This window comes from Apodemus sylvaticus, chromosome 20 (assembly GCF_947179515.1).
Source record: "Apodemus sylvaticus chromosome 20, mApoSyl1.1, whole genome shotgun sequence".
Taxonomy (NCBI): domain Eukaryota; kingdom Metazoa; phylum Chordata; class Mammalia; order Rodentia; family Muridae; genus Apodemus; species Apodemus sylvaticus.
The window spans coordinates 4,941,088-4,956,595 of record NC_067491.1 but is presented as its reverse complement, the minus strand read 5'-3'; the positions used below and the strand labels follow the sequence as shown (position 1 = coordinate 4,956,595).

Genomic DNA, 15,508 nt, shown 5'->3' with positions numbered 1-15,508 from the left:
CTGCCTCTGCTTCTGCCTCTGCCTCCCAAGTGCTGAAACTAACGTGTGGGGCACCAAGCCTGGAAAGATAAAAAGAAATATTTTTTAAGTAGTTTAAGGGGGGGGGGTTGGGTAGGGGGGGGAGTGGCACACACCTTTAATCGCAGCCCTCAGGAGGCAAAGGGAGAGGCAGGCAGGTAGGTTTCTATGAGTTCAAGGTCAGCTTGTTCTACATACCAAGTAACAGGACACCCAGAGCAACACACATTAAAAAAAAAAAAAAGCATAAATCTATTTCCCAGAGCCTCAGTATTCTCTTTAGACAGAATATGTCTGCATACAAGCTTACTTGTTTTCAGGTCTTTTGAGACAGAGTTACTATGTAACCTTTGCAGGCCTCAAACTCTAGATCTTGCCTCAATTTCCCAAGTGCCAGGTTATGCTTGTGTTTTTTATTATTATTGTTTGAGGCAGGGTCTATTCACAAAGATCGGTCTGCCTCAGCCCGCGGAGTGCTGGGGTTAACGACATGGCTTGTGCTCATTATTTTTTTTAATGTATAAACGGGATTGAAAGTGTCAGGGGTTAGGGTTGGGGTTGGGGTTGGGGGCGGTGTGTGGCTGCAGTGACTCATTCTGTCCACCAGGGTTCAGTCAGACTCAGCCTTTTCAGTCACGTAACTCTAGAGATGGATATCCGAGAGAAAGGAAGCACCAAGGGACGCGCGGGCATGGCAAAGAAAAGAAACTGTAGCACGGTGGGAAAGGCTCTGGCGCGTAGGCAAAGACCAAGAGGGTTGTTCATGAAGCCCTTCTCCTTTAGGAGCAAAAATGTTGAGGGGATTTCCTCTGGAGAGGTTCTGCCCTGTTCTGCTAATGCTTCGGGTTTGGATAATGAAGGGAGAACGGTTTCAGGACTGGGTTTCTCTAGGATTCCTGGTCCATCCTGGCTTGAGAGCTGAAGCACTTAAGCTTAGACTTAAGCTTCCTTATTCCCACCTCTCCTCGCCCTTTTAAGATACGGTTGTGTGTTTGTTTTCATTTGTAGTCAAGGTCTCACCAAGTTGTCCCAAGTTGGCCTTGAAGCTCACACTGTAGCAGTAGGGCAGCATTTGAACTGTGGGTCTTTCTGACAGAGCCACCTGAGTGGCAGGGAAGATAGGTACGTATCACCAGAGGATATACCTCCATTATTTTATACTCATTCAGAGAATAGCGTCATCTGTCATTTCTTATTTTGCTTTTACCATCAAATAAACTTTCCTTCATAATTAAGATGATTTATGTCTTTTTTTTAAAAAAGATTTATTTCTTTGGCTGGGCCGTGGTGGCACATGCCTTTAATCCCAGGAGTTGGGAGGCAGAGGCAGGTGGATTTCTGAGTTCAAGGCCAGCCTGGTCTTCGGAGTGAGTTCTAGGACAGCCAGGGCTACACAGAGAAATCCTGTCGGGGGTGGGGTGGGGGGAAGGGGTGTGTAAGACCCCAAAAACCGAGGGTGCCCCAGCACCCCACACCCTGGAAGGCGACACCCAAATCACTCGCGAGAAACGGTCTCGATGCAATAGCATGAGGATTTCTTTATTCCAGAATTCTGGGTTACATAACTGTGCACCACACAGGGTCAGAGGACTATGGACCCCGAGTGCCAAATTGAGACAGCTTTTATAAGTTTATGACAAAGCCTGCGAATCACAAACCAATCATTTCTTAGCATGGAGAGCCCGCGAAATGGGAGCCAATTGATTTGTACCACTCCATAGTTTTTAGGCCAATCAGTTTAAATTATCGGAGCCCCTGCTCAGTGAACCAATTAGTTATCTATAATGTCTACAGCTGTGTGAACTCCTGCTTAGGGGTAATGACGTAAGTTTACAGAAGCAAGATAAGCTTAGCCCATTTCCAGTTACCCTATGGAGCCAGGATCACCTATTCAAGGCCTTTCTGCTAGGTCTAAACAAAGGGCGGGCTCTGGAATGTGACCTTTTACCTAGTTTCTAACAAAGCAAGATAGCATTTTAAACTCCTGATTTCCTGAGGTCACCAGAGTCAGGCCGTATTTTCCATCCCTTCAGGTGTAGATTTATTTCTTTGTTTATTATAAGAACACTGTAGCTGTCTTTAGACACACCAGAAGAGGACATCAGAACTCACTACAGATGGTTGTGAGCCACCATGTAGTTGCCAGTTTTTGAACTCAGGACCTCTGGAACCATCTCTCCAGCCCTTAAGATTTATTTTATTTTAATTATGTGTATGTGTGTATGCGTGTGTGTGTGTGTGTGTGTGTGTGTGTGTGATATATACATAAGTACAGGTGTCCTTGGAAACTGAAGACAGTACCAGATCCCCTGAGCTGGAGTTGTAGGTGGTTGTGAGTCCTGGGAACTGAACTCAGGCTCAGGAACAAGCACTGAGCCGTCTCTCCAGTCCACCTGCCTTATTGTTAATAAACAATACTTAATATTTCCATGCATCCTAGTGGGCAAATGATAGAATTGGGCTTGACAAACAGAAGAGGGAAAGATTTGAGGTAGCGTGGGAGCTTAAGCACAAACTGTAGGTTAGAAACAGGACGGAGAATTTCGGGAACCATAAGTGTACTGGCTGGTTTTGTGTGTCAACTTGACATAGGCTGGAGTTATCACAGAGGAAGGAGTTTCAGTTGGGAAGTGCCTCCATGAGATACAGCTGTAAGGCGTTTTCTCAATTAGTGATCCAGGGAGGAGGACCCCTTGTGGGTGGTGCCATCCCTGGGCTGGTGGTCCTGGGTTCTATAAGAGAACAGGCTGAGCAAGCCAGGGGAAGCAAGCCAGTAAGAAACATCCCTCCATGGCCTCTGCATCAGCTCCTGCTTCCTGACCTGCTTGAGTTCCAGTCCTGACTTCCTTTAGTGATGAACTGCAACTTGGAAGTGTAAGCTCAATAAACCCTCTCCTCCCCAACTTGCTTCTTGGTCTTGGTTGTGATGTGTGTGCAGGAATAGAAACCCTGACTAAGACAGTGAGGAACACAGTGTTGTAGAGGGTTACACAGAGAGGATGGGAACACCCTTGAAAAGTTGAGACTTAATCATAAACAATCATGTATGCTCCGAGGACATCTACACCGCCCTTTCAGATATCCAGGAGCTGTTTAGGGCAATGTGGGGTTGACAAATTAGATTCTTATGCAAAGGCAAAGTTGGAAGCATCAAGCATCGTGGAGCATTAGTTGAAGGGAGGGAAATGAGAAGCAGAAAAGGCACAGAAGCAGGGTCTTACGCCTCCGGAGTTCTGAGAGAAGCCGTGGTATGACCCAGCTGTGTAAGAGGAAGATGGCTGATGAGTTGGGGCAGGAAGGAAGGTGATCTATAAGTTTCTTCCTTAGAGGACATAGAAGCATGTTGAGAGTAGAGGAAAGTAATCAAGTTTAGAGAAGCTAGGTTTGAGATGTGTATGGGACAACCACATGGAAATGTTCTATAGGTATAGGGATATAATTTAATTTATTCTTTGATAATTTCATATATGTAAATAATGTATCTTGGTCATATGCACTTCAAAATTTCCCCTCTTCTTCCCCCCTACAACCCTCAACATATCTGCCTTCCCCTCTCATTTCTCCCTCCTCCTTATCTTCTTTTATAACCCACTGAGTCTGATTGCTGCTGCCTGTTGAAATGCTAACTGTGCAGGTCTTGTGTAGGTAACTGTAGCTGCAATGAGTTCATTGGCAGCAAGACTATGTCATGTTCACAAGATGGTGTAACACTCCTTCCAGACTCCAGCTCTTATATCCTGTGTGTGTGTGTGTGTGTGTGTGTTCTGTTTTCATGCACACCAGAAGAGGGAATCAAAGCCCATTTTGGTCCTGCTGGGAATTGAACTCAGGACCTCTGGAAGAGCAGCCAGTGCTCTTAACTGCTGAGCCATCTCTTCAGCCCCAGATCTTACACTCTTTCTGCGTCCTCTTCCATGGTGTTCCCTGGTGGTGAGGTACTGAACCTGGCAAGGTTGAAGGTGGTAATATGAGTGTAAACAGAAATATTTCAATATTTCAACAAGCCCTTTTTTGCAAGACAACAGTTGTAGTATTTTCCCTGCTGGTGTCTTTTACCTCTTCAGCCATGGAGATTTTGACCTGGTTAACAAATCCAGGCATGGCTTTTCTCCTGTGAAGCAGGCCTCAATTCTACTTTAAAAGTAGTTTGTAGCCTCACCACATTCATGCCGCCATTATGCCTGTGGGTGCACCATGCCTGGAAGGTCAGGAATGTAGCATGCAGAGTCCTCCAATAGAGAACATCATCGATAGTCTCTTGCAAAGCATTTCTGGAACTATGGTATCTAGTCAGTAAGAGGACGCTTTCAGGTCAGCTCTACCTAGATTTCTTTAGGTCCTTGGGATGAAACGTTCAGCAATAGAATCTTACCAGATACTTCTAGTCAGCAACTGAAAGCAATGGCAACAGCCTGGGTTGTTTTGGGCGACTCTGGGCACTCACTAAGTGATAACTCACAGGGAGGCCATGCATTAAGATTTCCATTTAAGCTGGGCATAGTGGCGCACGCCTGTAATCCCAGCACTCTGGGAAGCAGAGGCAGGTGGATTTCTGAGTTCAAGGCCAGCCTGGTCTACAGAGTGAGTTCCAGGACAGCCAGGGCTACACAGAGAAACCCTGTCTCGAAAAACAAAACAAAACAACCAAACAACCAAACAACCAAAAAAGATTTCCATTTAATTACCCATGTCTTTGGAAAAGCATTGTCTACCAAACAACGCATCCCTTTTTAGTGGTTTTTTTGTTTTTGTTTTTTTGGGTTTGTTTTGTTTTGTTTTTGGGGATTTCTTTTTTTTCGAGACAGGGTTTCTCTGTATAGCCCTAGTTGTCCTGGAACTCACTGTGTAGATCAGGCTGGTCTCGAACTCAGAAATCTGCCTGCCTCTGCCTCTCCCAAGTGCTGGGATTACAGGCATGTGCCACCACTGCCTGGCACTTTTTATTTTTTGAGTCAAGGTTTCTTTGTATAGCCCAGGCTGTCCTGGAACTTGCTCTGTAGACCAGTGTCTGTCTGTCTGTCTCTGTATATGTGTGTATGTGTGTATGTGTGTGTGTATATATGTATGTATGTATATATATATATATATATATATATATATATATATATATATATATATATATATATATATTTCAAAGAGTGAGATGTATATAGATGAGGGCATCCAAGGAGATTAGGTAGGAAAACTACAAAGGTGCAGCCCTAGAGGGTTGCAACACATATGTGAAGCGCACACAGGGAGTATTTCTCTGACCTACAGGGAGCATAGGTGTGTCTTGTCATAGAAAGCCAAGCAGGAAGAAGATGGACTGATGATAATCTTCATTATTTCGTATCTTGACTTACATGTTGGACTTCAAAATACGGAAGGTCCTGGTCTGACCCAAGCGTTCACTGGGGCCTTTTTACTATGGCTGGGAGAGGGATGATGACCTGGGAGCTTGGTGATTGTTCTAGACTATGCCGGGAGTCAGCAGTCAGCAAAGCGTAACCAGAGAAAGCGAGAGAAGGGGGGTGGCCTCAGGCAGGAGCTAGCCAAAGGGGCTGCTGGGCTGGCTGCCGTTGTGTTGGGGCCTTTGTCCTACTGGAACTGTCCACACAATGGGGCTGTGTTACATGCTGACATGGCATTCTGAATGTGGAGCTAGGATAGAGAGTCTACGTGATGGGAACAGAAATGGATGGTCACCTGTCCCCAAGGACCATGTCTCAATTCGTGAATATTGAAATCATTGGAGAGGAGGTTTAATGCGTGATAATAAAAATTGTGTTAATGTATGGTAATTCATGAATCAATTAATTAATTTATACTTTGATTTAAGAGAGCTAACTTAATATACGCATAGTAGGTTGGAGATGTTGCTGGGTTAGTAGACTTGCTTGCCTGTCGTGCACCAAGCTATGTGTTCAATCACCTGCATGAACTGTGTATGGAAGGAAGGAAGTATTCACCTGAAATCCCAATACTCAAGAGGTGTAAATAGAGGATCACACTTCAAAATTGTTCTCAGATGCATGTTAAGTTTGGTGCCGGCCTGGATGTACTGGCTGGTTCTGTGTGTCCACTTGACACAGGCTGGAGTGATCACAGAGAAAGGAGCTTCAGTTGGGGAAGTGCCTCCATGAGATCCAGCTGTGGGGCATTTTCTCAATTAGTGATCAAGGTGGGAGGGCCACTTGTGGGTGGTGTCAACTGTGGCCTGGTAGTCTTGGATTCTATAAGAAATCAAGCTGAGGCTGGGCAGTGGTGGCACACGCCTGTAATCCCAGCACTCTGGGAGGCAGAGGCAGGCAGATTTTTTAGTTTGAGGCCAGCCTGGTCTACAGAGTGAGTTCCAGGACAGCCAGGGCTATACAGAGAAACCCTGTCTCAAAAAAAAAAACAAATAAAAAAAAAAAGAGCAAGCCAGTAAGAAACATCCCTCCGTGGCCTCTGCATCAGTTCCTGTTTCCTGACTTGCTTGAGTTCTAGTCCTGACTTCCTTTGGTGATGAACAGCAATGTGGAAGTGCAAGCTGAATAAACACTTTCCTCCCCAACTTGCTTCTTGGTCATGATGTTTGTGCAGGAATAGAAACCCTGACTAAGACACTGGGATACACGACATATTGTCTCAATGTTGTTTAGGCAAATCACATTGAATCTCCACACCCCTTATCTGCCACAAATCTACAAAAGACCTGGTTACATTTACTAAAGACAACAGACGACTAGAGGGTGCCTACAGGAGGCTGGTACGTCATGGACCAACTCAGGGGTAGCTATGACAACTACACAGACCCCACTATGAAGGAATGAAGACTAATAGCTTTGCCTGAAGAGTCCTTGAGCAGTGCATAGCTACCCTTTCCCTATTAGTATAAACAGTGCTTTTGTAACAGTCTGCGGAACTGAGACATGAACTTTCATTCTTGCACAGAGGAGTAGACTTGTGATGACCAGCCCAGCCATAGCCAGCTTTAGAAAGGTCAGTGACTATTCACCAAGGATAACTCAGGTAAATGGAGAGACAGATCTGACTACAAGATGCTTACCATTAGTGCTACAAGGCACTAATATTTCTAATAAAAGCCAAGCATAGTAGTGCATACCTTTAACCCAGCCTCTAGAGACAGAGGCAGGTGGATCTCAATGAGTTCAAGGCCGGCCTAGTGTATGGAGAAAGTTTCAGGACACCTAGGGTTTACACAGAACCTGACTTTTAAAAATGTCACGATAAAAGCCAGGCATGTTAGTGGGAAGCAGAGGTAGGAGGATCATGAGTTTGAGGCTAGCTTCAGCTACATAGCAAGTCTGAGGTAAGTGTGATCTACATAAAAAGGCCTTGTTTCAAACGGTGACTGGAGATCCGGTATGGCTCAGTGGTTAAGAGCCTCTGCTGCTCTTCCAGAGGACCTGAGTTCAGGTCCCAGCAGCCATGTCGGGCAGCTCACTACTGCCAGGCACTCCAGCTCCAGGAGATAGAGGCCTCTGCGTTCCCAGGATAACTATGCTTTCTTGCACATGAAGCCACACACACACACACACACACACACACCCCTACACACTTAAAAATAATAAAAACAGATCTTTAAAACAAATGTAAACGTCTAAGACTAAATGGAGTGGTGCCTCTGCCTAGGAGGTAGAGGGAAGTGGCTTAAGAAGTCTAGGCTCGTTCTGGCTACATAGACATCCTGTCTCAAAAAATAGATAAGAAACATGGGTCAGTGAAGACACCTGCCACCTGGTCATGCGAGTCTGACAATTGAGCAGTTTAGTTTAACCCATGGAACCCATATAAAGACGGAAGAAGAAATACATGTTACATGTGTACATGCATGTGCACGCTCAAGCTTGAAACTTCCCAATTATCTTACAAATCCTTTCTCCTCCTCCTCCTCCTCCTCCTCCTCCTCCTCCTCCTCCTCCTCTTCTTCTTCTTCTTCTTCTTCTTCTTCTTCTTCTTCTTCTTCTTCTTCTTCAGTTTCTTTGTTTTTTTTTCGAGACAGGGTTTGTCTCTGTAGCCCTGGCTGTCCTGGAATTCACTCTGTAGACCAGGCTAACCTCAAACTCAGAAATCCTCCTGCCTCTGCCTCCCAGAGTGCTGGGATTACAGGCATGCGCCACCACCACCCTGTGACTGCCCAACATTCTTCTATAGTTTCTATTGAAAGGAACACTTGAGGGGCTTGATATGTAGTGTGGTTGGTAGAATGTTTATCAACACCCATGAAGCCCTTGGTCCAAGACCCTGTACCACATAAACTGGGTGTAGTAGTTGCATATCAAGTTGGAAGTGGCATGAGCTATAGGGAGAAAAAAGGAAAGAAAAAAGAAAAGAGAACTAATTGGTGACACCCTGGAGAGAAGAGGGTACAATCTATAGTTTTCACTTTCAAAAGAGCTAGCTCCAGTGAGACAGCTCAGTGGTAAACATGTGCTGTGCAGTTGGAGAGCCTGAGTTTGCGTCCCCAGAACCCATGTGACAGCTGGGCCTGGTGGCTTGATGACCCCAGCACTCCTGTAAGGGGAGGGCAGGCACAGACAGGCATATCCATGGGTGAACCAGGAAGAGTTTGCCTCAAACAAGGTGGACTATGAGGAACAAGATACACTAGGTGGTGGTGGTGCACACTTGATCCCAGCACTCAGGAGGCAGAGGCAGTGTCTGTGAGTTTGAAACCAGCCTGGTGTACAGTGATAGTTCCAGGATAGCCAGGACTACACAGAGAAACCCCTTTGAGGGGGGGGGTAGCAGGGCTATGGTGGCGCACACCTGTAATCCCAGCACTCTGGGAGGCAGAGGCAGAGGCAGAGGCAGAGGCAGAGGCAGAGGCAGAGGCAGAGGCAGAGGCAGAGGCAGAGGCAGAGGCAGAGGCAGAGGCAGAGGCAGGTGGATTTTTGAGTTTGAGGCCAGCCTGGTCTACAGAGTGAGTTCCAGGACAGCCAGAGCTATACAGAGAAACCCTGTCTCAAAAAAAACCAAATCCAAAAAACAAAAAAACAAAAAAACAAAAAAAGGGGGGTGCCATGGCATGCACACACATGCACTCATATATAAACATATGCATGTACTCATATGTAGACATATATGAATTCGTATGTAGACACAAACATGCACGCATATGTAAACATACACATGCACTCATGTAAACACACAAATGCACTCATATATAAACATACATACATTAATATGTAGACATGAATGTGCAATCACATGTAAACATACATGCCCTCATACATAAACATGAAATACTCATATATAAACATATCCATGTAGACATATACATGTACTCATATGTAGACATATACATGTACTCATATGTAAACATATACATATACATGTATTCATATATAAACATACACATGTACTCATATGTAGACATATACATGCACTCATACATAAACATGCAGTCATATATAAACATACACATACATACACATGCAAACATGTGCACACACATGATTTAAAAATATTTTTTAAAAGATTACAGAACAGGAGGTAGTAGAGCATGTGTTTGGTTTACAAAAGGGTCTAAGTTCAACCCCCAGCATTGCCAAAATCAACAAACAACAGGCCTGTTCAATTGTCGAGAAATGATGTCCCAGCATTCGAGGTGAAGGCAGAGAGAGACAGGAGGACCTCTGTGAGTTCAAGGCTTGCCTGGTCTACACAGTGAGTTCCAGGACAGCCAGGGCTACAAAAGAAAACCCTGTCTCATAAACAAACAAATACACAAACAACCAAATAGGGCAAAAGTCTGGTTACTAGTTCTGTTTTATGGTGTTAAGGACTAAACCTGGAGCTTCTGCATGCTATGCAAGTGTGCTCTCCAAAGAGCTACACACCCAGCTCTCCCCTTCCACCTGTTGAGATTCATATGGGGAAAGAGAGTAGGGGGCAGACGGTGTGTGTGTGTGGGGGAAGAGAGTAAGGAAAGCGGGATGGGGGAGGGTGGAAAGAAAGGCGGATACCAGCAGCCAGGACAGCAAGCCTGGTCTGGCTCTACCCCTTGTCTGATGACCTGCAGAGATGGTGCGCATTTTCGTTTGGTTTAGTTCTCAGTTTTTAATATATTATTTAAAAATAAATAACGGGGAAGGTACTCTTGTGGAGGCCAGAGGACAGCTTGCTGGAGTCAGTTCTCTTCCTCCACCAGATGAACCCAGGTCAGCAGGCTTGGAAGCCAGTGTGTCCAAACACTGAGTCGTCTTGAAGGCCCAGAGGATCTTGGTAGACGCAGTCTGTGAAGACCTGAGCCCCAGTGGCAGCCACACGCCGAGCACAGTCTCTTGCCCGGTGTAGCCAGCCTTGACTTTGAGGGCTGCTGTGGCACACCTGGCACAGATGTTTGGTGGGGTCAGCCAGGCACAGACAAGTCTAGCTCTGGCTCTGCCGTACCCCTGTGCAGCACACAGGAGCCATCCTGGCCTAGTTAGTTCCTTTACACCTGCCACTGCTCCAAGTGGCTGCAGTGAGCTGCTTACCCAGGGAAGCAGCTGTCCCTGCCCTGAATAGGACAATGACATGGCTCGAATACTGAGCTAGTTGTTTGATAGGGCTCTAAGGACAAGAGAGAGAGGGAGGACTATGACTGGGCCCATCTCTCCGTAAGCCACGTTCACTGTGAAGCAGGTGTGCCCACTGTATAAGACTCAACGGTTCAGGATTTAGTGACTTGCTTCAGATCTCTCTCTCTCTTTTTTTTTAAGATTTATTTTTTTTTATGTGTATGAGTACACTGTAGCTGTACAGATGTGTGAGCCATTATGTGGTTGCTGGGAATTGAACTCAGGATCTCTGCTTGCTCCAGCCCTGTTCCCTCCAGGCAAAAGATTTATTTATTATTATATGTGAGTACACTGTAGCTGTCTTCAGACACACCAGAAGAGGGCATCAGATCCCATTATGGATGGTTGTGAGCCACCATGTGGTTTCTGGGATTCGAACTCAGGGCCTTCAGAAGAGCAGTCAGTGCTCTTGCCAGCTGAGCCATCTCTCCAGCCCCAGATCTATCTCTTACACCCCCTTAGGTGGGCTGTATTAGTCAACTGCCTGTCATTATAAGAGAAAACCTCCAGACAATTAACTTATGAAGGGGAAAATCTTTACTTCAGTGTTTCTAAAGGTTCCAGTCCAAACCTGAGTGACTCCATGGTCAGGCCTCCGGCAAGTGTGACACACGGACAGGTGAAAATGTCAGCTTTCATTGTGAGCCAGGAAGCACAGCAAGAGAGAAGGAGGAGGAAGGGGAGGAAGAGGAGAGGAAGAGGAAACCAGTGCTGGGCACCCCCCTTTGAGGGCACTCCTCCTTGACCTGTAGGCCTCACTCCAGGGCAGTTTCCTCCAGGCTCTTCCCTTGACACCACCCTGGGAAACAGGCTGTTTAGCACACTGACCACTGGAGAACAGTTTTTATTCAAGCCATTGCCTGGGCAGAGGGTAGAACTCAGGGCAGCGAGAGGAATAATATTGTGTCCTCCCACCCCTGGTCCTACAGGTGCGCAGGACTCGCCATGGAGACCGGGATGTGAGCATGTTCCCCATCCCCACGCGGCTTCCAGCCGTGACCCGGGAGCGGATGAGCTGGCCGAGTCTCCCTGAAGGCTGCAGTAGTAGCAGCAGTGTGATTTCCTGCTCATTCCAAGCAAGGACTTGGGCGAGGTCAGACTCATTTCTCAAGGAAAACACAAGATGCTCTCCCCTCCCCCCAGACAGGGTTTCTCTGTGTAGCCCTGGCTGTCCTGGGACTCACTCTAGACTGGGCTAGCCTCGTGCTTTTTTTCTTTTTAAAGTCTTAGTTAAGGCTGGGTGAAGTGGCATGCACCTAAAATCCTTAGAGCCTTTGGTAGGATTGTGAATTCAAGGCCAGCCTGGTCTATACAGTGGAGTCCTGCCTCAAAAATAAACAAACTAACTAAGGTAATAGAAACCAACTAATATGCTAATTACATCAATATATGTGAGGCTTAAGACACTTTTATGAACTCATCGCCAGTTGGGGTTTTGTTTAATTAAATTTATTTATTACTTACTGTGTGCATGCTGGGGCATGTGTGTGGAGGTCAGTGGACAACCTGAGACAATTGTTCTCTCCTTCCAGTGTGTGGGTCTGAGGACTCAAACTCAGGTCTTCAAGCTTGGTAGCAAGCCCCTTAACTCACGGAGCCACACCAGTGGCCCCTCCTCGTGTTTAAAGACACTGGCATTTAAGTAAATGAGGACCCTGTGTGAAGGGAAAGGACCTGGGGTTCAGTTGTCCACAGAGTTATCAGTAAGTTTTGTTTGTCTTTTGAGAAAAGGTTTCCTTTATAGTCCAAGAAGGTTTCAAATTCATATGTAGCCCAGGCTGGCCTCAAACTGAATGCAAGGGTTACTGTTACCATGACTGCTCTTTGTCAGTCTGGGGTCACAGAACACCCTTTGTTCATGCCCTCTCTCATTGACTTATATATAGTCCTTCCTGTTTATTTTTAAACTTCTCAAAAAAGATTTATTTTTAATTTATGTGTATTGGCTAGTTTTGTGTCAACTTGACACAAGTTAGAGTCATCATAGAGAAAGGAGCCTTCAGGTGAGGAAATGCCTCCATGAGACCCAGCTGTGGGGCATCTTCTCAGTTAGTGACCAAGGGAGGAGGGTCTCTTGTGGGTGATACCATCTCGGGACTGGTAGTCTTGGGTTCTATAAGAAAGCAAGCTAAGCAAGCCAGTAAGTAACATCCCTCCATGGCCTCTGCATCAGCTCCTGCTTCCTGACCTGCTTGAGTTCCAGTCCTGACTTTCTTTGGTGATGAACAGCAATGTGGAAGTGTAAGCTGAATAAACCCTTTCTACCCCAACTTGCTTCTTGGTCATGATGTTTTGTGCAGGAATAGAAACCCCTGACTAGCTGGGTGGTGGTGGCGCATGCCTGTAATCCCAGCACTTGGGAGGCAGAGGCAGGCAGATTTCTGAGTTCAAGGTTAGCCTCGTCTACAGAGTGAGTTCCAGGACAGCCAGGGCTATACAGAGAAACCCTGTCTCGAAAAAAACAAATCCAAAAAACCAAAAAAAGAAACCCCTGACTAGGACATTATGCATGTGAATGTTTGGCTGTATGTACACATGTATGAACATATATATGGAGGAATGCATGCATGTATGTATGTATGTGCATCACATACGCTCTTGGTCCCCACAGAGGTCACAAGACCGTGTTAGATTTCCTAGAAAAGGAGTTATAAATGGCTGTGAACCACCATGAGGGTCCTGGGAACCTAACCTGGGTCCTCCGGAAGAGCAGCAGGTGCTCATTTTATCTGCTGGGACATCTCTCCAGCAACTGCTCTTATTTCTTGAAGCGAGGTCTCACTGTGTATCCTTGGGACTCTGAATTCAAAATCCTCCTGCCTCTACCTGCCAGCGCTACAGACAAGACAGTGCCATGCTCTCCTCTTTGCGCGGCTTCATTTCGTCTGGATGTATTCTGAAAGACGTATTTTTAATTTTACTTTGGTTGAACCCAAGTCTCCTACCGGATTGGTAAACACTGCACCTCCCAGACTACATCTCATCCAGTCAGCTCCCCCACCCCCTTTTTTTTTTACATTTATAAAAAGATTATCACAGCATATACATATTTTTTTCTCTTTTAGTTTTAATGTGTATGAACATTTTGCTTGTGGGTGTGTTTGTGTGCCTGGTGCCTGTGAGGACGTCACAGAGGACATCACTTGGAACTGGAGTTATGGATGCTTTTGAGCCACCATCCGGGTGCTGGGATTGAACCCCCAACCTCTGCAAGACAATACATGCTCTTGCCTTCTGAACCTTCTCTCCAGTCCCTGGAGTTTTGATTTTGCTTTTTTTTTTTTTTTTTTTTTTTGGATTCTAATTTCTTTTTTTTTTATTCGATATAATTTATTTACATTTCAAATGATTTCCCCTTTTCTAGCACCCCCACTCCCCGATAGTCCCGTAAGCCCCCTTCTCTTCCCCTGTCCTCCCTCCCACCCCTTCCCACTTCCCCGTTCTGGTTTTGCCAAATACTGTTTCACTGAGTCTTTCCAGAACCAGGGACCACTCCTCCTTTCTTCTTGTATCTCATTTGATGTGTGGATTATGTTTTGGGTATTCCAGTTTTCTAGGTTAATAACCACTTATTAGTGAGTGCATGCCATGATTCACCTTTTGAGTCTGGGTTACCTCACTTAGTATGATATTCTCTAGCTCCATCCATTTGCCTAAGAATTTCATGAATTCATTGTTTCTAATGGCTGAATAGTACTCCATTGTGTATATATACCACATTTTTTGCATCCACTCTTCTGTTAAGGGATACCTGGGTTCTTTCCAGCATCTGGCAATTATAAATAGGGCTGCTATGAACATAGTAGAGCATGTATCCTTATTAAGCTTGATTTTGCTTTTGTTTTGCCCGTTTTGAGACAGTCTTCCTATATAGCCCTGGGCAGTCTGGTACTTTTTATGCAGTCTAGGGTAGCCATGAGCTTGCTGCTTGAGGCTTGGAGACTTGGGCACTGTCACTCTGATCTTGGTAGAGGTGGTCCTCCATGCCCTATATCCCAGGGGAAGCCTTGTGCCAGCCAAGAGACTCTCATCCTATGTGACTAACCCTGGCTCTGAGTGTGGGTGGGGAGAGCCTGGCACAGATACTGTGTGTGAAGTCCTCCCTCCCACCTTAACCTCCACAGTTCTTCCTCTTCTTCGTCAGATCTTATTATAGATGGCTGTAAGCCACCATGTAGTTGCTGGGATTTGAACTCAGGACCTTTAGAAGAGCAGTCAGGGCTCTTAACTGCTGAGCCATCTCTCAGCCCCAACCTCCATATCCCTCATTATTGAGTATCACTGATGGTATCAACCCATGTTGACTGTTGAGTAATATTCCTTTTGCTATGACTGTACCACTACATGTCATCATTTCTCTTTTCTGTTGATGAAAGCCTGGGTTATTTTGAGTTTTTTTTTTTAAAGATTTATTTATTTTATATATATGAGCACACTGTCGCTGTCTTCAGACACACCAGAGGAGGGCATCAGATCCCATTACAGATGGTTGTGAGCCACCATGTGGTTGCTGGGAATTGAACTCAGGACCTCTGGAAGAGCAGTCCAGTGCTCTTAACCACTGAACCATCTCTCCAGTCCTACTTTCATTTTTTTGGCACTGTGAACAGCTGCTCTAAACATTCCTCTACAGAGGAATTTCTCTTGAATATTTATTTTTTGAAACAAGGTGCTTTTGAAAAGAAAGAGCAATTCTTGGGTCAGAAAATAAGTATTTGATCATTTTGCATGTGGTGCTGAATTATGTATCAAAGGGTCTGTCCTAACTTACTTTCCAGCTGGCACAGTTCTGTCACTTTGTATCCTCTCGCACACCTGCCCCAGCACACGCTCCAAGGGTCTTTATTGTTACCTATGATGTGCTAACCTTGCTCATGTCTGAAGCTGTTTTCTGCAGGCAGCACAAACCCTGCATTGTCTGGGGTTGATGGAGGTGA

General features: G+C 45.6%; 1 long non-coding RNA gene across 1 annotated transcript in view; it reads right to left on the bottom strand.

Moving 5' to 3' along the window:
- The window catches only part of LOC127670470 (uncharacterized), a 215,795-nt gene that overhangs the window by 77,532 nt on the left and 122,755 nt on the right, over positions 1–15,508 (bottom strand). The gene's annotated exons all lie outside the window — the stretch shown is intronic.